Source organism: Serinus canaria, chromosome 15 (assembly GCF_022539315.1).
Source record: "Serinus canaria isolate serCan28SL12 chromosome 15, serCan2020, whole genome shotgun sequence".
NCBI lineage: Eukaryota > Metazoa > Chordata > Aves > Passeriformes > Fringillidae > Serinus > Serinus canaria.
This window is the reverse complement of record NC_066329.1, coordinates 4,176,367-4,195,829: the sequence shown is the minus strand read 5'-3', so window position 1 is coordinate 4,195,829 and position 19,463 is coordinate 4,176,367. Positions and strand designations below refer to the sequence as shown.

The 19,463-nt window shown below is 45.1% G+C and overlaps 1 protein-coding gene across 6 annotated transcripts in view; it reads right to left on the bottom strand.

Annotated features, from left to right (window-relative positions):
• The window catches only part of TAOK3 (TAO kinase 3), a 75,983-nt gene extending 58,810 nt beyond the window's left edge, over window positions 1-17,173 (bottom strand). For 2 of the 6 annotated variants that reach the window (XM_050980372.1, XM_050980373.1), the window contains exon 1: window positions 16,998-17,173. The gene's annotated coding sequence lies outside the window, so the exon portion shown is untranslated. Of the gene's footprint in view, window positions 1-5,727; window positions 5,808-6,248; window positions 6,372-16,997 lie in introns of those variants that run through there. The other 4 variants (XM_030230088.2, XM_030230085.2, XM_030230086.2 and 1 more) reach the window with 3 other exon arrangements.
• Between the last annotated feature and the right edge of the window lie 2,290 nt (window positions 17,174-19,463).

Here is a 19,463-nt window from a genome sequence, read left to right as displayed (position 1 = left end):
TAATTTAAATAAATGGTAGGAATTTGAGGACATTTTGAAGAAGGGAAGTAAATATGCAACACCCCACAGCACTTGCCTCCATTTTCAAGTGCTGCATCACTAACTCTATAATCTCTTACCACATCTGCCCCTCCCTAAACTTCAAATAATTTGTTTTTAGAGGGTTTTCCTATATTAATATAAAAGTATAATCTAATCATTAGTCTAAAAATACTAATGATTTTTTTCAGCTCTCCCCCTGCACCTTCTGTTTGAGACAAAACTACAGAAGACCAAACTCTTTCTCACCTTCTGACTTCACTCCAAAACACCAGACTAGAGATGCTTTGTTTTCCACAGCCACGCTGCCTCCTGCATTCCCAGATGTTCCAAATCACAGAGATACTTCGTGTTCACTCTGCCAACAGCTGGATCTGTCACTGTCCCCTCACTCAGACCTGTGACAGCCCCACAAAAGCCTCTCTGCGGACACATCCACAGCAGCTGCTGCCTCTAGACTGACCCCAGGAGTAAACCCTGAACTAAAAAGCATCCTGGTCATGTCCACTTCTCACTTCCAAGCAAGTTAACACAGGCACTGCGATGTGCAAAATTTAAACTTACCTGAGGTTTGAGGTAAACCAGAATAACTGGGATTTTAAGAGCCAGATGGCCTCTAAGGAAGGAACACAGCCTCACTGACAGCACAGAACTAGATCTTGCCTAGCAGATATGGAGGCTTTTGCTAGGCAAAAAAAAATTCAAGGTGCAAACCAAACTTAGGGAGTTATTTTATACTGTGTTGATGAATTTCAGTATTTTTAGTCCATCATCAAAACAGCTGCAAAGAAAGCACAAGGATGAAGAACTGCAATGAAGATTCCCACAGTTTTGGAGCACTGGTAGTGCTCCAAAATACAGTTGTGAAACTGTATTTCAAGCTAAAGACACATTTTTGGGTTTGATTTCTAATCTGACAAGAGCTCAGACATTTGTGTGCAAGCAGCCAACTAATAACCCTTCCAGATAAGGCCTGGGGCTCCTAGAATTACCAAACAGCAGCAGGCTCACCTTCAGAGTACACCGTGGCCTTCTTGAATTACCAGGACTCTTGATAAAAATCCAGTGGGACAAAAGAGAAATTCCACCTCACTTTTGAATACCTGCAAGTCACAACCTCATTCATCAATGGAGAGAGCCTAAAACAAGCCCACCACAAAGCAGCAACTGGAAGGGTATCTGCTTACACAAGCCCATGGACACAGAACAAGATTCACTCATTTTCACCAAGGGACTGCAAAGAGGGTCACAAGCCCTTGGTTAGAGGACAAAAAACTATCTGCTATCCCAATAAAGGGATAAATCCAGAAGTGAGAGTTTGGTTTTACTGAGAATGAGTCCCCAGACTCATGCAGGCTCCCTCTGTAACCCCAGTCCATTCTTCAGCTCTCTTAGGACAAAACTTTTGGTGAATTGTGACACCACCCACTTATCTGCAATATTTATACTGACAATTAAGTTCTCCAAGCATGAACTTAAATATATATTTCCACCTAGTTTAGCTAAATATGACACCCCATTTGAATAGTCTGCCATGTCACTATAATAAATTAGCAGTAGTACGTCACAAGGACAAAGAACTACTAATACACAGAGTTTTCCCCAGCACTCACAGAACCCCCTTGCTAGCATCAGATGTCAACTAAAATTACTTTTTTTTCCCCCCAGACATTGAATTTTCTTTAGAAGACTCCTGGTCAGGGACTTTTCAGAAAACACCTGATGTAAAGCAAAGCTGGAATGCTTTGCAAATATTTACACTAAATTAAGGGTTTGTTCCAAAGTATCAGCTCGCTACAGTTGGCAGCAATAAAGCAAGGCACAGACAAGGCTGCAGGAATCCATAGCTGGTTTAGCTCTGAAGAAGAGTATCAATTTTATCAGAATTTCTTCCTTTTCAGACATCATATGGCCTTCAGTTGCACAGCAGCACTCATTCAGTATCAAAGCAGAATGTCAACACAGTCATATTAATATAGTGCCTTGTTTATAGCTGCAATCAGTGCTACAAAGGGGAGATGAAGACACAAAATCTGAATATTATAACCAAAACTTCCACGTTCACAAGTTTACTCAATTCCCAGGTCCCTCCTGCTTTCCCAAACCCACAAATCCAAATTCCTTGAAGCATCAGGAAGGAGCACAGACAGACCTGTGCATACAATGGCCTCAATTTGCCCTTATGCATTTTAAGTTATGCTACAGGAAGCACCACTAAAACACAAACCAAACCAGATTTGTCAGAGGTCTCTGGGAGTCTGAAGAGCAGCTCATGGGCAGCTGTTACAGGAAACCTGCTCAGCAAAATGGCCAGAACACATTTGTCACCTCTCTGGGGAAGTGCCAGCTGCATGCCCAGGAGTTGGTATCAGTAGGAGAAGCGTGGGTAATGTCAGTAATTATGTGCATTATATAAGGTGTGCTTGCAACACTCCCATTTCCTTCTCCATAAAGATTAAAACTCTGCCTTCTAAGTAGCTGAACTGCTTGATGGAGACAAGCACAGCGCTGCTGCTCCCAAGAACTGATTCTGCAAACCAAGGTTTAAGATCTAGCAGTGTCTCCCAGCAGTAAGGGCTGCCGGCACACCAGGTCAGTCATGGCCAAAAGCTCCACCTCAGGAACATCTGCAGAATCCATGCACTGACCTGGCTGCCCCAATTTCAGTTTCAGCTGCCAGTGCCCACGGATCACAGCATCCCTGAGGGGCCCTGATGGGATGCAGAAGGAGCTCAGTTCCCAGCATAGCACTGCACAGCCTGAATTAACTCACAGCAATCCTACATTGCACCTCAGCACCCACTTAGCCTGGATAAAAGGAGGACCCAAAGATTTCACCTGTCTGGCAATGGATGAATAAGTAGATTTAAAATGCTCTTTTCACAGAGGATAATTCAGCTACCCCACTACATACACACAGAACATGTACAGCTTCAAAATGCTTTTTAAAAAAACAGCAACCCACCCAGAAATACATCAGCACAAATCCTTCAGTGTACAGACCATCAGCTCTCAGCACTGCATCATTCATAGCTCTGGTCAAGAGCTGAATGTGAGCACTGCCATTTTTATATCTTGTTTTCAAACCCATTTCATGTCCAGGACTGCTGTGTATTACTCAGGAAGATACAACAATTCCCACAGTGTGGGCAGAACAATAACACACAGGCAAACACCCCCCAGCCTGCCACGGGGATAGGAAACAACCACTACACTGTAAATATGACACTGACTTCTGTGTGTCTGCAGGGTCAGCTTCCAAACCTGGAAGTGAAATGTCAATATCGAGCTTAAAGATTAATAAATGAGCTGAGGAAGCCCCTTTGCTGTGCAAGGGCAGGACGAGGAGTGTTTTGTCACCAAATATTAGCCAATACACAGGAACACCAAGGGAAGTACAAGCAGAAAGGACATTTCACATCTGAATGATTAAGACATTTAACCATTTATTCATTTCCATCACCACAGCACCTTTACAGCTCTTTCAATCACAGAACCAACACAAAGGCTAAGGAAAAGAATCCAAGCGTGCACCTGAAGCACAGCATTCCAAACACAGGCTCCCAAAACTTCCTCATCTTCCCCTCCTATCACTCATGGCCAGAAGAGACTGGACTTTCTGAGAAAGTGAGATAAAGTAACAGTCAAAACAAACACAAACCGCCCTGCAAATCTCAAAGGGTAACCCAAGGCAAACACTCAACAAACCAGAGAGATTTTAAAGGCTGCACAGAATATGTGTCCTTCAAAAGGCTGCACTATCTTCCCAAACAGGGACACACAGAGCCCAAGCACTTTAAGAACAAGGAACAAGATGACCAGCACATAAAGAGAATGCATTGTATTCATCTGAAGCACATTTTTGACAGCCAATTTAAAAATATCATCATTAAAATTAAATACAAGCCAGCAAAAGCTTTTTAAACAAATTCCACAGCAAAATCTGATTTGTGTTTATGGTTTGGGATCTGGGTTTAACTCAGTCCCAAAACAGGCAGCAGACCTCTTAGACTACCTGCTCTAAGTTCCACAGAGATAAATTCTCTGAGCTCCTCAGCAGATAAGTTTGGCAGCCTTACACATTGGCTCAAGATTGCCATTCAAACCACCAGAGGTTTCTTGATTCAATTCAGTAAATGCATCATTTGGCATCTAATTTAGGAGGGAGGATAACACTTTAAAGCTGCTTCTGAGAACAGTAGAACCAGATCAGTGTAGAAAGGTCCTGGAAAAGCTACAAGGAATTCAGATTGTTAAAGGTACTCCTGCCATGATCAGCCTGGAAATGCCTTTTTGCCCTGTCCTTCCTTCCAGCGTGGATTTATTGAACCCATAACTGAAAGCATTTGCCATCAGGTCTGTCTCATTTCAGATAACACACTCAGACTTCACTGCAGCTTCTCACATAGGGCCACCCTAACACTGGCAAAGACAGACTGATCCCAGAGCTCAGTAAGTGAAATGGTATTTGGGGAAAGCAGGTCCTTCAAGACCACATAAAAAATGGTTTGGTCATAAAGAAAAGCTGAACTCCAGCATACACCTGTTCTCCCATCAGAAAAAAAAAAAAAACCTTGCTCTAGATCACAAGACTTCAGCCTTTTACAGCCAAACTGAGTCAGCATGAGACAGCTTAGAGCAGTATGAAAATAATCTCACAACTCTATGCCCTGATACATAAACTGCTTGTGTGGTACTTACTGTGGCAAGCAGAAGACTTCCATTTATGAAAACATCCTTAATTTTCTTTGAGAAAGCTGGAGTAACCACTGTTAATGCTGCAGCAAATGCACATGGCTGTGCACTTGACCTAAGGATTGCTGAGTTTTGGTGGCATTTTAATCACATCAGTATGGGGGGGAAGAGGCAGGGAGCCAGGAAAACATCACTGTGTGCCTTCAGAAAACTTGTTATTTTTAACAGTGCAGTTTAAGATCAGCAACCCTGAAGCAAAATGGTCAGAACATTTTCTTCCACCGGTGCTGACAGCACACCAAGAGCTTTCAGAGGGCGAGTATTTCAGGCCAGTGCAGCAAAACAGAGATGCCAGGAAGGAAAGCTCACCCACTGTGGCAAAAACCATGAGAAGGGTGAGTTTATTCATCCATTATGCTGAAGAGCTTAAAATAGAAACATTCTATATGTCTCACCTCAGGCCAGGATGAACAACTGAACAGGAGTGAATCACTTCTGTTACAGCAAATGACTGGAAAACACTGATGGAAACTGAGGCTATCTTCTGCCTCTCCCTCCAGCCCAGGAAAAAGTCTTTATGTGCACGTTTTTACAAGGAGGGAACAAAATCAGAGCCACTATTTCTCCTTGTTTTTTTCTTTAATTAAGCTGGAGAAACAGAGGCTGATCTATGAAGCCTCATCTCTCTCTGCAATCCCTAACTATGTCTCTATCCTTAGCCATGGATGTAAAACTGCAAAGCCAACAGAGGAAAAGAAACACTTGGGAAATGCATCACACCCAGTGCTGCACCTTTGGAGGTTTAAAAAATAGAACTTAAAATATCTAATGAATAAAATTTGGTTTAGTGCATTTTGGTACAAAAAAAAACCTCTTTAAAACAGTAACTGAGAGCTTAATTTACCAAACACAGATTAAGAAGAAAAAACCAAAATTCACATTCAAAATGAGGTATTCTGAAGCTAAAAATACCCAGCCAGCTGCAATTCCCACCTCATGCAGGCAGAAGTGCTTTGCAGTCCCCCTCCCCAAGCAGACACACGCTCACTTCCTTCTTCATTGCAACATCAGAGGCTCAACCCGATGTTAACAAGCCACAAAGTCCTGCCCAGAACTTAAAGTCACGCCCCAGTAATTACATAAAATAAGCTCTAAGTACAAGTGGTTAAAAAAAAAAAATCAATTTACTCGGCTTCAGTTTTGCTTTTAATTTCAAAATATTTTGACTTGTTGTAAAACAGAAAAGCAACTTTCATTTGAGGCTTGCTCCCTCCACCCAGATGTCTCATTAACTCATTTTTTTTCCCAGTCTTACAGTAGAATATCAGCACATTCATTTATCTCAATGCTATGCCAACACAGGGATCAAACCCCTGAACATGAACCTCTCAAGGAGAACATTTTAAGTTGTGTTTGATCCTTACTTTTTGTACATAGAACACAAAGGATGACAGCAGTAGTGGGGGGAGGAGAGAAAAAAAGGAGATGTAAGATAATGTAAAACTGAAACTCACTTGTGCAGATGTCCCACTCAAAGGTGGTCCAAGACATCAGAGCAACCTACAAAAGCAGCAAAGTTCCTCCAAAATCTTTGCAAGTTCCCAATAAAAAGCCAAAGTGTTCTCCTCTGACCTGACCTAAAAAAAAAGGCAGCACACAAATTCCTGAACAAGAAAACCCCTGTACACTGCATGCAGATTTCCCCCTGAAAAGACAGAATACATCACGTGACCGTTTATGGAATCAAAATTTTAACAATAATAATTTTTGTTCTGCTGGTGCCCTGACACCAAAAGCCCAACAAAGCCGGGAGAAGGCTCCAGGTGGTGGAGCTGACCTCACCCTGCTCCAGAGGGAACAATACCTGCTGGGCACAGCAGCCTGGGCAGGGTGGGGACATCCCCAAACAGGAACCAAAACCTTCCCCACTGCACACACACAGAGCTCCCTGGCCACCTCCTACCACCAGCTCCGGCTCTTTGCTGTTAAATCCCCTGCTTTTTACAAACCAACCTGCCCCAGCAGCTCAGAGCCCAGCACAGCCACCCCTTCACTCATGAAGACAAGAGCTTTGCCATGTTTCTTCACTCCCTGCCCAGATTCTGCCCCACATCCCCCTGCCACCAACAGCAGAGCAAACCCTTGTGGCTCTGTGACAGCAGTTCCTCCTGCCAGGGAGAGTGGGAACTCCTCACCTCCACAATCCCATCTCTGCCACAGCTTCCAAGCTGCTGGAGTACAGAGGCACAGGGCACAGAGGGGGTTCATCCTGCCCCTCAGCCTTTCAGCTCTGCTGTGCAAGAGTTCCTCATTTATGGATGATGACACCAATTAAACATCTTCTTTGTTCAGAGACAGAGATCATAAATATGAAAGTTTTCTGACTTCCTCTCTCCACGCCCTCGAGGTTCTCACCCACAGCTTCACTGACAGCAGCTGCAAACGCTCTCTGGATGGGGAGGACCTGGCAGCAGCAGCCAAATGCTCTTCAAACTGAGATGTTTTATTCTGCAAACACCCACCACAAATTCCCTGGATGGCTTTGGAAGCCAGGTGGGCTTAGCAGTGCTCAGAAAGGCTTCTCTTGTGCTGCACTGTTTACCCAAAATAATGGTTTTCCTGAAGAAAAAACAAACAAACTCTCCTCATTTGTATTAATGAAACAGTCTGTTTGTAAACAATCAATACAAATTGCTGCTTCCTTTTCTACCTTTAGGATCTTGGTTATATACTGCAAGTAATTCCCACACTTAAAAAATAAATTTGATTTAATATTATGAAGTAACTTTTCACCTTCACTTTTCACCTTCCTGTCACGTGGGGCCACGGCCTAACATTTTAAAAAAGCTGCTGTATACCTGAAATATGAAATATAACTTCATATCTGGGAATACCTGTATTATCATCTAGTCAATATTGCCAGTGCCTTGATACAAACATTCTGCTTGGGATTTTCCCCCACTTTTTAAGGTAATTATAAAACACTGAGCAATGAACATACAGCAAATTGTGTCAGCCTTTCTGAGAAAACTGAGAAAAGCCTTTCCTCAGTTAGATCTGAATACAAGACCTTAAAAAAAAAAAAAAAAAAAAGCAGGTGCAAGTAATATAAAGCATCAAAATTTGGATTCCTAAAAAAAGCATTTCAAATAAATAAAACCCAGTGAAAGGAGGGAATGATAACAATGATTTGAGTCTTCCCCAGGCCAACCCTAATGCTGCTGGAGCCAACCCATGCCCAAGAAACAGAAAGTGAAACTCATTAATTTACTCATTAACTGAAATCCAACAAAGGCATTGGAGGGGTTTGGTTTGGTTTTTTTTTTCTTTAAAAAAATATTCCCAGTGTAATTCAGCAGGAGAAGTTTGCACCATCCATCCTCATCCTCTGTCTGTTCCTATCTCTAAATCTCTGTCTTTGCTAGCCCTGGTTATTTCACAGCTGGACCAGTTTGCTGATCTGAACCACCCCTGGCAGCACAAAGGTTTGTGCCAACCCAGCTCAGTGGGAGAAAGGAGAGGTGGAATAACAGCTGGTTTTGATTTAGCACTAAAATCAGCACAAAATTAATATTAATTTGCAGACTCATGATTTTAAATTCAAAATTTAAATTCACAACCAATCCATTTCCTGCTCCCAACCCCTGCTCCCTACCCCCTCCAGCCCTGTGTTTCAATAGCAATCCAAGTTTCTATTTTTCTCTCAGTCAATACATTTCCAATCTGCCAAGACACAGAAAACAACTTTGTATATAATAATGAAAAGATGAAACTGCAGAGATAAATAAAACTGTCTGGATCAGGACCTCCAGCTGTCAAGGCTGCATCTTGACTTTCAAGTGAATGTGAATTTTAAGGAAGTTATTAAAGTTTAATAAGGTTCTACTGCTAATGACTACTTGGTTTGGGAAATAAACACTGATATCTAGTTTTCCCATAAATGGGGATTTTGCCTTTCCTTGCATAGTTATGTTATTATAATGGTGGCCAGAAAAGAAGAAATTCTGATACTTTCTAAATGTACGATCAAATTAATTTTAAAAGCCACAATGCCAGCATTCACACAAAAGCTTCAAAGATTTTCCAAAGCTTGAAGATCACCAGATCTAAGAGATATTTAATAGTCGGTTTACACCTTTTAATATTAAAATTTCTGTTGCTAATACATTTTTAAAAGTGCTTTCTTAAATTCTGTTCCATTTACAAAGCCAAAGCAGGGCAGATTCCAAGTTAGGCAGACAGGCAGGAAAAACTCAGCTGATTTTACAGCATTTCTTTTGGCATGAAAAGGTGCTAAGGGCTCACTAGTGGCACAGTAAGTCATCATCACCACGCTGAAGTGCCCAAACCCACTGAGGCTACGGCATGACCTGCATGCAAAGCCAGCCGTGAAATGGCAGCGAGGCACCCCAGGCAGGCTCCAACATCCTGCAGATGCTCCGGCTCTGCTCCAGCCCTCTGGAGCTGCAGCAGCCTGGAGCTGCCCAGGGTAACTGCAGGTGAAGGCAGGAACAGCCTCTATCAGAGCTTCAGCTATTAAGGCTCCTTAATGAATGGTCTAACTATAAGCCGGGCTTAACCAGTTCTCTCATTGCAGGACCTTAACCATAATAAGCCCCTAGAACATTCCTACAGCATTTCCCAAAGATCCTACAGCATGAGCCTACTAACTGTGCTCTCACAGCCTGTGAGGCAGGTATTAGTCAGCCTTTTTTTTTTTTTTTTTCATTTAAGTACAGATAAAAAGTGAGGCAGAAAGCTGGCAAACAACTTCCCTGTGGATACACAGCTGACTAGTGGCATACAGAATCCAGATCTTCAGGATTCCAGCCCTGTCATCAGCCAAAAGGCCATCATTAGGAGGAAAGAAATTAGTCTGGTCTTATAAATAGCATTTGAATATAAGCCTTGCTAAAATATTTGCAAGGAGTTGACCTTAAACACCAGCAGAGCTGCACTGGTAGCCTGGGGCTCCAAGCACCAGCTTGCACAGCACTGGGACTGGGATCCCATCCCTCTGCCTTCCTGGATGTCTCCAGATCCTGGATCCAGCACAGACTGTCCAACAGATCAGACCACAATCTTTTCTGACCACCTCTGCTTTGGGCTCAGTATATCAAAAAATGTAAAACTGCTCTAAAAATATAAACAGCGTTGCTCTAAAATACTCAGGTAGGCAGGAAAAAGCAAATTTACAGCATGCCTGAGTCAGCAACTTTCTCCTTCTTTGAGGCACCAAGTCAGACTGGCAGAAATCTCCCTGTAATGTAGAAAAGGTGCCCAACACCCCTAAAATCTGGAGCACTTGTACAGGTTAATCATTCCAACTGCTCAGACTGTATTATCACACATTTACCTGTAATTTCTGCAGGTCTTGAATGCCTAAGTGAGATATATTTTGATTTATGGCATTTCCAAGTGGACCTACAAAGAAACAGATATTTTTCTGAACTATAGCTTCAATACCTGCAGCAGGTGTAACTCCTGGGCTACAATTCCTGCAGGAAAATACTAAGCCAAATACTGATTTTTGCAACAAAACCCCTCTTATGTCTCATTCTGTAAGAGTCCAACTTCATTTGAAGTAATGTACTTTCTAGTAAGGCAACCCTATGATACCAAGTGGAAAACTACAAAAGAAAAGTTAAAGCAAACAGAAGGAAAATAAGACTCTGTGTAGCAAAAAAGTAATTCCTGTAGTTACTCATTTATTCTGGTTTTAGGTACCTGTGCTGCTCCCTCCCACCCATGTGGGCAATGCCCAAGGGCTGAACACACAACCTCTAAACCACAGAAGGAGCTCAGTACAAGGGAAGAGCTGGAAATGGAAAACTGTGGGGATCCCCCACAGAGGAAAGACAGCACATATAAAAAACACACCAGGAATTTTGAGAAAAAGCTGCCTGAGTGGAACAAGAAGTTGGAAGGTTTTTAATTTCTATTCCTCACTTTAGCAGCTAACTGTTGTTACAGGCAGGAGAGCCATAAAATCCTATTTTTGGCTGTCTGCCTCCTAAATGACAGAAAACTCCTGACTCTGAGAACATGAATGTCTCACTCTGGAACTAAAGGCTCGTGTCTCTTAATGAAAAAGCAGCAGAGAGAACATTCCCTGCGTCCTGCCCAGGAAGACCAAACTCCCAGGATTTTTATTATGCATTAAAGCAGCACTGGACTGTGGCACAGCAGATGAGACCTGACTCTCAACAGAGCCTGTTTCCATCCCAGCTCACATTTAGGGCTCAATTATCTTATCTGCTCTGCCACTCGCATACTTTCCAGATAAGAAATGTTTTTCCCCTCTTTTCAAGAGCTAAAACTGACACCACTGCCAGTGTTGAGATTAGAAATGCCAGAAATTAAAATTCATTTGGGCTAATGCTTTTTTAAAAATATTTAATGTGCAGGCTGAGGCTGGGAATTAGAGTTAATTGAGATGCTGTGAGTTTTAACAGCAGATGTTCCACGAGGGGAATGGGAGTGTGGTCCCCACTTCAGTTTCCTCACGGGGTTTAGGTCAACCATCAGTTCACCTCCAGTTGAGAAACTGCTCAAGAGTTGGGAGGGAGGGAGGGGAAAAAAGGCCTGTTTTCCTCTTCCAATGTATGACTAAGGATGAGGCAAGCAAAGGGAGGATCTAAGATCCTGAAGGCGATGGTTAACAAGAGGTCATTAGTTAATTCCCTCCAGGGTAGATACAACTTCCTTTTATTAAATAACAGCAGGTTTTAATGATGTCAAATATCTGATGCCATTCTAAAGGACACAGCATACTCAAACTTTACCTGAACCAGGCAGAATAAGCAGAGACACACAAGAAATCCTGAATTGAGAGGCAGGTTGTCACTAACCAAGAAAGGAGGAAAAAAGGCTCATCTGACTTTTAACCCAAAAATTTACAATATATATTCTTTCTTAATTATGTATTTATGGCCTAACAAAAGTAAATTTAGCATAAAGTCTGTTTTATTCAGGACTTTAAGATGTACAAATAAATCGAGTTGTTGGGAAAAAAAGACAAACACAAGCAGCATTCTAAAGTTTAAATGAAGTTTCTTGCCTAAATTATTTCTGAAAAACCTTAATCAATGAAGATTTGTGACCAGCCATTAATTACCTGTATGACCAGAGCACCTGGAAGCTTCAGTTATCCTGTAGCAAGACCCTACAGAGACAGAGCAGAAGCAATGCCTGCTCTGGAGAGATTACAATCATCCAAAGATGAATAGTTAAGAAAAACAGGAGAGCACAAGGAAATAGGTGACTGGAATTTATGTTCTCTGCAGCTGCACTTTAGTCCACTTTCCCTTGCGCACTGCGAGGACCAAGGTGTGTGTTTGTTTCCTCTCCCTGCCTCAGTTAAAAAAAACCAAACAAACACTCCAGAAGTTCATAAAGACAAAAACAAAAACCCAAACAAAACACAGAAGGAAGATGTTTTGGATAGTAAGACTGGAAGAAAAATATTTACACATTTTAATACCTCTGCTTCCCATCTGAGAGAAAAAGGATTTTTTTTTTTCAGGTTTTTTAAGCTGTCATCCCACAGAGCAAGCCTGTACCATAGTAAAAGGGCAGACACAACTTTTGGAAGCATTCTGTTGCCATTTAAAGGAATCCTTTGAAATTGCCACACAACACAGTAGTGCACCCAACACAAACCAACAGCCAGAGCTGTTTACAAGCTTTCTGCTCAGTGTTAGACTGAAAACCCCAACCCTTTTTGCTGTGTAATAAATCAGTGCTCCACATTTAACAATTTTCAGTGGTACCATATGCTACGTAGTCCCATATGTTCCATTACAAGGGAGAAAAACATCATCTCAACATGAATCATCACTGACTGTGTTCCTGTAAATCTGGCTTAAACACTCACAACGTTCAAGGGCAACACTAAATAAATCTGCTCAATATTATGCCAGATTCTGTGCAACAGAATCACAGCTCACACATAAAAATTAGAGGAAAATGAGGTTTAATGTAGGAAGTGAGCACAGCCTTCATCTCTCTAAAAACAGACTTACCACAATGTTTGACATTCATCAGTTCCAATCTAATAATGACATCCTGCTCACAAAATGTTGATGGTATCTGGTAGTCCCAACATCTTTCATCCTAAACTGTTTGATATGTAGGGAAATACATACACTGCATACATTTCTCCCAGTGCCAGGTTCTGCACCACAGGGATCCTGGGGTACTCCCCAGGAAGTATTTTCTGTAGAAAACTAACAAAACCAAACCCATGTGTGTGTTTTCAACTCCAGGGGAATGCAGCTGGAAGTTTATCCAGGATTTTGGGTTAACATCTCCACTCTCACAGTGACAATTTCCTAAAAACAGCTTTTTCTCTCTCTTCCCAAAAGACAGCATCACCTGTAGCACAAAACCTGCTCATCCCAAATCAAACTTATGGAACACCAAGGTCACCATTTGCCCTTCTTTTGAGGAATTTCCTGGGCTCTCAGGTAACCCAGCATCATAATTAACAGTGACAGCAGGAGGAGGCACAGATGGAGGACAAACTGGGAGAATCTCCTATTTGAAAGCCTTTAGTAGCCAAGGAGGGACCATGAGTGACCACAGGCTCCCACAGAATGACTGGTGTCATTAAATTCTAAATCAACCAGAGTCCAGTTTGACCTAATATTCAGGGTGGGGGAAAAAAAGTAATTACATCAACATCAAGCTATTACCTGTGCAAGGGCATAAGTGCCTAGTTCATTAGCAACTCAGACAAACTTGTTTTGTAAGCTTCCTATATTAAATTTGAAATTTTACCGCCCTTACAAATTAAACTAACAATTTGTGACACAAACATGAGTATATGGACAAGAAATCTTCCAGCCTTCTCAAATCCAATGTGTACTTTGCCATCCTGAACAAGAACAAATTTATTAGCCAACCTAATTTTAGTATTTAATTCATTTAAATAAATTTAAAATTATTTTAAAATGAATACTAGCAGTACTCCAGATTTCTTGAATCTTAGAGCAAAACCTACTGGTCTTTAAAAAAATATATTTTTCATATTTCCAATTGGATTTTAGAGGTGAATTCCCATGGTTTAGTTGTACAGAATAAGGGCAACACGTCACGTTAGGAACATTGCTCTTTAATGCTGGAAGTGGGGCTTTGTAACAATTGAGAAGCTGCCACAGTACCATTAATACTCAGATATCCAACATCCTTCAGTAGCTTAAGAGATGGATGACCATGCCAAATTATTTTACTTTAATTTCTATTTCAGCTTTCCTCCTTGTTAATGAGGAGCTGAGGCTCTCACAGATGAGAGTTCCTGGCACACAGTGCCACTGATGACTTTTAAGTGATGCCCACTACACAATCACAATGAAAAGTCACAACCAAGTGCTGCCCATGTAAAAATCAGATTTTCTTCTTTTTACCCAAAGGGAACCCAAAATTTACCAGATCAATACTTTCTAAAACACACTTCACTCAGAAAATTAGAACAAAGCTGCCAGAGTGATTTCAGGGAGTGATAAAGAGACTGTCAGGGAAACTCACTGAGCTGCCCCTGGAAAAACTGATGACCAAGCAGGCACCAGGCAATTGCATCATGTTTATTACACAGCCAAGGGCAAGCAGATCCTTCTGGTTTAATCAATGGCCTCCAAATAAGGAAGTAGTTTGAAAATAGTAAGCATAAAACAAAATACTCTTTTGGGTTCACTTTTTGAAGTTTTCCCTGATGCGTGAAAGCATGTCCATTAATGAAGCTGAGCACATGCTGAAAGAGAACTTTATAAAAATCTACTTCTTGAATACCTTGGCTGCCAAAACTGCACTTTTATTCAAACTCAGTTTGGTGTAAATGCTGTGACTGAACTGTAGAGGGGTCCTGTTAAAAGACTCTGAGCACTGTCTTAAAAGATGTATTTCCTATTTGAAACCATTAACTTTAGACACTTTTTGTGCAAAAGCAGAAAATAAATAAAATGTAAGGTGTTTCACAAACACCTCCTTCCCTGGCATTTCTCATAACCTGGATGTTGCAGCATCCCACGAGGCTGCAGAACAACCTGGAACAAAAACCTGTAAGAGGAGAAAACAACGAGCCTGTGTTCCTGGTCCAAACTCTCTGACCACTGCCCTGCCCCTGCTCCTCCTCTGCTCCCCAGCAGTCCAGCAAACTCCAGCCCTGCTCCATTCAAACAGGGTTTTTCCTTTAAAAGAGCACAGCAGGTTACTCAGAAGGAACAGAGCTCATTCCTGCTGAAAGTTTCCCCCATCCAGCAACACATTATGGAAAACAAATCTAACAGTAAAACCCTGTTGGATGTAAGAGCCACATTTAGAATGCACACAAGTAGAAATACCTCATCTTTAAAAGCTTTGACTTGCTAAGATCCTTTTTAACTGATAATGATGCAACAATGTAAAAGGGAAGTACTTAGAGAGAATCACTGTAAGTAACGCACAAACAAACAAGAATTAGTGTGCAATCTGAAAGCTCTCCTACAGAGAAGGGTGAATGGAAACAACTCAACTCAAGGTTTCCTCAAATCAGATGCCAGAGGAAGTTATATGATGAGGTGGACAGCAAATAAGAAATCTGGATTTGATAAATGAGACATTTATGTAGATAGGAACAGTTTGCAGCCTCACTGTGGGTGCATGAAAGAATTGTCAGATATCTGTATGAAGCTTAGTTAAAAGAGAGATTACAGACAGTATTTACATTTAAAACATGCCCTATGTTGTTATATTAGCCCCTGAGAACACAAAAAATAGCTACCTACCAGAAATAGCCTTATTTTAAGCTCACAGAGAGGACAAGCATGGGGTATTATCTCTTTCCACAAACAACCCATCAACACAGAAATACCAACACGTGTCCTCTCACAGATCTGGTATGGGATACATCAAAGTAATGACCACTGGCAAAACAAGCTGCAGCACTGCCAGCACTGCAGCATTCTAAACATTTACTAAAAAATGTCAGCAAACCTTGGGGAACAGACTGGAGCACACTTATTCTCAAATAACGTAAGCACCACAAACCTCAGCCAGCACTGCTGTACCCAGCAACCTGAAATCACCCTGTGTTCTGTGCAAGTGTGTCCACGTGGATGCAGAACCTGACTGCTTCCACCTTCTTATGTGGATCACTATCCACACAGATGGGCAGGGAGATTCCAAATCCTCCTGGCACAAGCAGGGCTGGAATCAGCACCGCCTGCTTTGCCGTTTCTAAACACGGAGCTGCTGCTGGACTGTGTGTGAGCCCAGCATTCGACAGAGCTCCCAGAGCAGTGTCCCACGGGCTTCTCCCCCACCCAGGGGAGAACAGCCCAGCTGGGGACAGCAAACCCAGCACCGAACTGCTCACTTCTGCCCAGGCTCAGGAAGGGAGCAGGGAAAACCAAGAATCTACCAGGGCTACTGAAGTTTAGAACGGCCATAGTTGTAGGATTAGGGAATTCATTCCACTCACGTTCCTGGGGAAGGGGGGTGAGGAGACACGAGGAGATGTATTTATAAAACAAAATTCTGAAGGCTTAGTACTTGCCTCGTGTCCTCCTTCCTTCTCCTTCCCACGCAAGTACGAGTGCTGCTCGATGGCATCCAGCACCTACAGCAAACCATTTCTCTGTGTCATTAAAAAGACAGAGACATCTGCTCGCACCCGACCGACGTCATTGCTTCCAACTCCGCTGAAAGCTGACAGGAACGCAGCTCCCTCTTTCCCGGGATTCACCGGCTCAGACGGATCCCGGGCTGATCCCGGGAGCAGCGCCGCTCTCCAGAGCCCTGCCCGGCCCCAGGTGAAGGCAGCCGCCCGCTCTCCCTCCGCTCCTCACGCTCCTACCCGGGCGTTCCCGTCCGCTCAGGGCTGCTCTGCTGGAGCTCCCACTTCCAGAGAGCGCCCAGGGACAGCTCCCGGCACACGGGAGCGGGGCAAGGCACGGGGGAGCGAGGAAGAAGGGAAGGGAGGAGCGGCTGGTCCCGGTGCCCCGGCACGGGGTGCGGGGCAGCTGCCCCGTCCTGCCTGGCCGGGCTCTCTCAGACCCCCACAGCCCGCACTCGCAGCCCCGCGGGAGCTGCCCCGACCCCGAGCAGCCCCTGCCATGAGGCACCCGGGAGAGCCGAGCCCCGCAAAGTGCCTTTATCAGCCCGAACTGCGAAAAGTGCCTGTGTCAGCCCCAAAGGCTCTGCCAGCCCCAGCGCTGCCCCCCTGCCCTCCGCGCCCCGCCGGGACCCGCCTGTCAGCGGCGCCGCTCCCTCTGCCGGTGCCTCACCTGGTGCCGGCCGGCGGCAGCGGGCCACGTCCGCGGGGCCCGGGCGGGGAGGAACGAGGAGGAGGAGGAGGAGAAGAAGGAGAGGGGGACGGAGCGTGTCCGCCGGGCCGTGCCCGTCACCGCCGCTTCCTGCCCGGCCCCGCTCGGCGCTCGGCTACGCCGCCTGGCAGCTCAGGCCGGGCCGCTGAGCGGCGCCGCCTCACCGAGCGCACCGCCCGCGCCATCGGCGTTCGACTGAGCCGCCTGCGCGGTGCCGCGGAGGGAGCGGGCTCTGAGGGAGGGCGGTGGCGGGAGCGCCGTGAGGGGGGCACGGCCAGAGCAGGGACTGAGCTGGGGCTGGCAGCGGCTGCAGCGGGCTGCTGTGGCTGTTCGTGCCGGGGCTCAGGTGTCCGTGAAGGGTGTTAGCGCCCGCAGTGTTCTCAGGTGTGTGCGGGGGTGGTTGGCTCGCAGCAGGCACAGGTGTGTGTGAGGGGCTTATGGACCCATCGTAGTTTCAGGGGTGCGGGGCCGAGCGCTAGGGCAACCTCAGGTGTGTGCCGGGATGTTGAGATCTGCAGTGGTCTCAAGTGTGGGGAAGGGATGTTGGGGGCCACATCAGGCTCAGATGTGTGTGTGGAGGGGTGTCAGAGCCCATAATCAGTTCAGAGGGGTGTTTGTGTGCATTGTCAGGGTCTGAAGTGCTCTCAGGTGTGGGGGGTATTGGGGCCCACAACCAGCTCCTGTGTGAGGGGACAGTGCTTGGGCTCAGTAAAAAGGCAGCTCAGAGTCTTCAGTCCCGTGCTGCAGGTGTTGGGGGAGCCCTGACAGGGACTGTGTGTCCTGTGGCAGGAAGAGACCCCTGTACCCAAAAGGAGCCGCTAGGATTTGGCAGCAAAGCCCCAAAGGAAAAGGAGCTGTAGCAGGGTGGAGAGCTCTGGGTTAGGAACTGCTCAGAGCAGAGGCAGGGTAAGGTGAGTTCATGATGTTTCTGCCACACTTGGTGGCTCCCCACAGCCTCTGAACCTAAGCACTTCTTAGTTGTAGAGATTTATTTGATGGGGTGTGTGTGTGTGTTAATTACTTCATTTTTCTAAATAAAACTGAAGGAGCAGAGCTTTATCTGCCAGTAACTCATGCAGCCTCATTCTGCCAACTTGCTCCTGACAGCTATTCCCCTTCTTGTGCTTCTAGAACCATCCTCAGAGAGCTGTGTGAAACCACAGGTACAGAAACCTGAGAGCCCTGAGTCCCAGATGAGGGGTATTGGTGTGTCCTGTGCTCAGAGGCCAAGGTACAATACAGCTCTTCTCAATGTAGTTGAGTAATTTCACACAATGAGTTTCCTGTTTATAAGCTGAGCTCCAGAACCCTTTTTCCCCCCTCTTTCTTACGAGTGGAAAGAAGAGCAGAGCGAGCAGGATTCATCTGTCAGCAGCTCTGTGAAAAGCTGGTGCTGAGCAAGCAGGAGGCAGAGACCTCTCCACAAACTGAGCGAGTACAAAGCACTGAGTGAGTTGTGACGAGAACAGCTCCGATGGAAGCACGAGCCAAGAACAACTGCTCGACAGGGAACTTTACACTTTCCCTGACAGCTCCTTGGGGCGGAGACAGTTAAGTTTCTGCGTTTGTAAGGGAAACATGGCATTCCTTAAAGCTGAGCCTCCTCCCTCGGGTTCCCACTGAATGCCTGAGAGATGACAGCAGAGGGTGTCTCCAGCAGGCTCCTATTAAACAGGAGGAATTAACACGGAGGGAGCAACAGCTTGAGATCCCAGTTTTGACCACAGAACGAGCTAAAGAAGCTTTGCATCAGCGGCAGTTTGCAGTTTTTTGCCCGCTGGCTCCTGTTCAGGGGGTTCCTGTGCCCTCGTGTTGGTGCCTGCACCTGCCCGATGTGCGGAGGGCTGTGCTGGGAGGGCAGTCAGCTCCGAACAGGACGTGCTGAGGCAGCAGTGAGGCAGGGCAGATGATCCTGGGGAGGGCAGCTGTGGTTCAGGCACACTTAGAACTGGTTTGGTGTCCCCAGCAGCACAAACTCGGCTGGCAGGGGAGCTGGTGAGCCGAGTGTGTGGACAGATGGAACAGATAGACACAGGAAATGGGGGAGAAAGGGGAAATACTAGTGTTTGTAAAGCTCCGAAGGGGGGCTCTGGTTAGTTCTCGAGTCCTGCAGTCCCGTTTCTATTTTTAGCTCAGCGACTGGTTGGCTTTGGGGAGTGATTTGAGGAGTTCGAGCCAGGTGTGAGCGTGGGGAGAGCACAGACCCGTGGGCACCAGGCAGCTCATGCGATGTGGCAGCCGCCACCACGCCCTTTCCTGTTCACCCCGGGGCCGCGGGCAGCCGTGCCAGCCACGCTGCCTGAGCGGGGAGAAGGGAAAAGGAGGGGTTTCCAACGTGCTGATAACCCACAGCATTCCTTGGGAAAGGAGGGGTGGTGCCTCTCCCCCGAAACAAAAACGCTCCCAGAAGTTCTGCTTGGGGGGTGG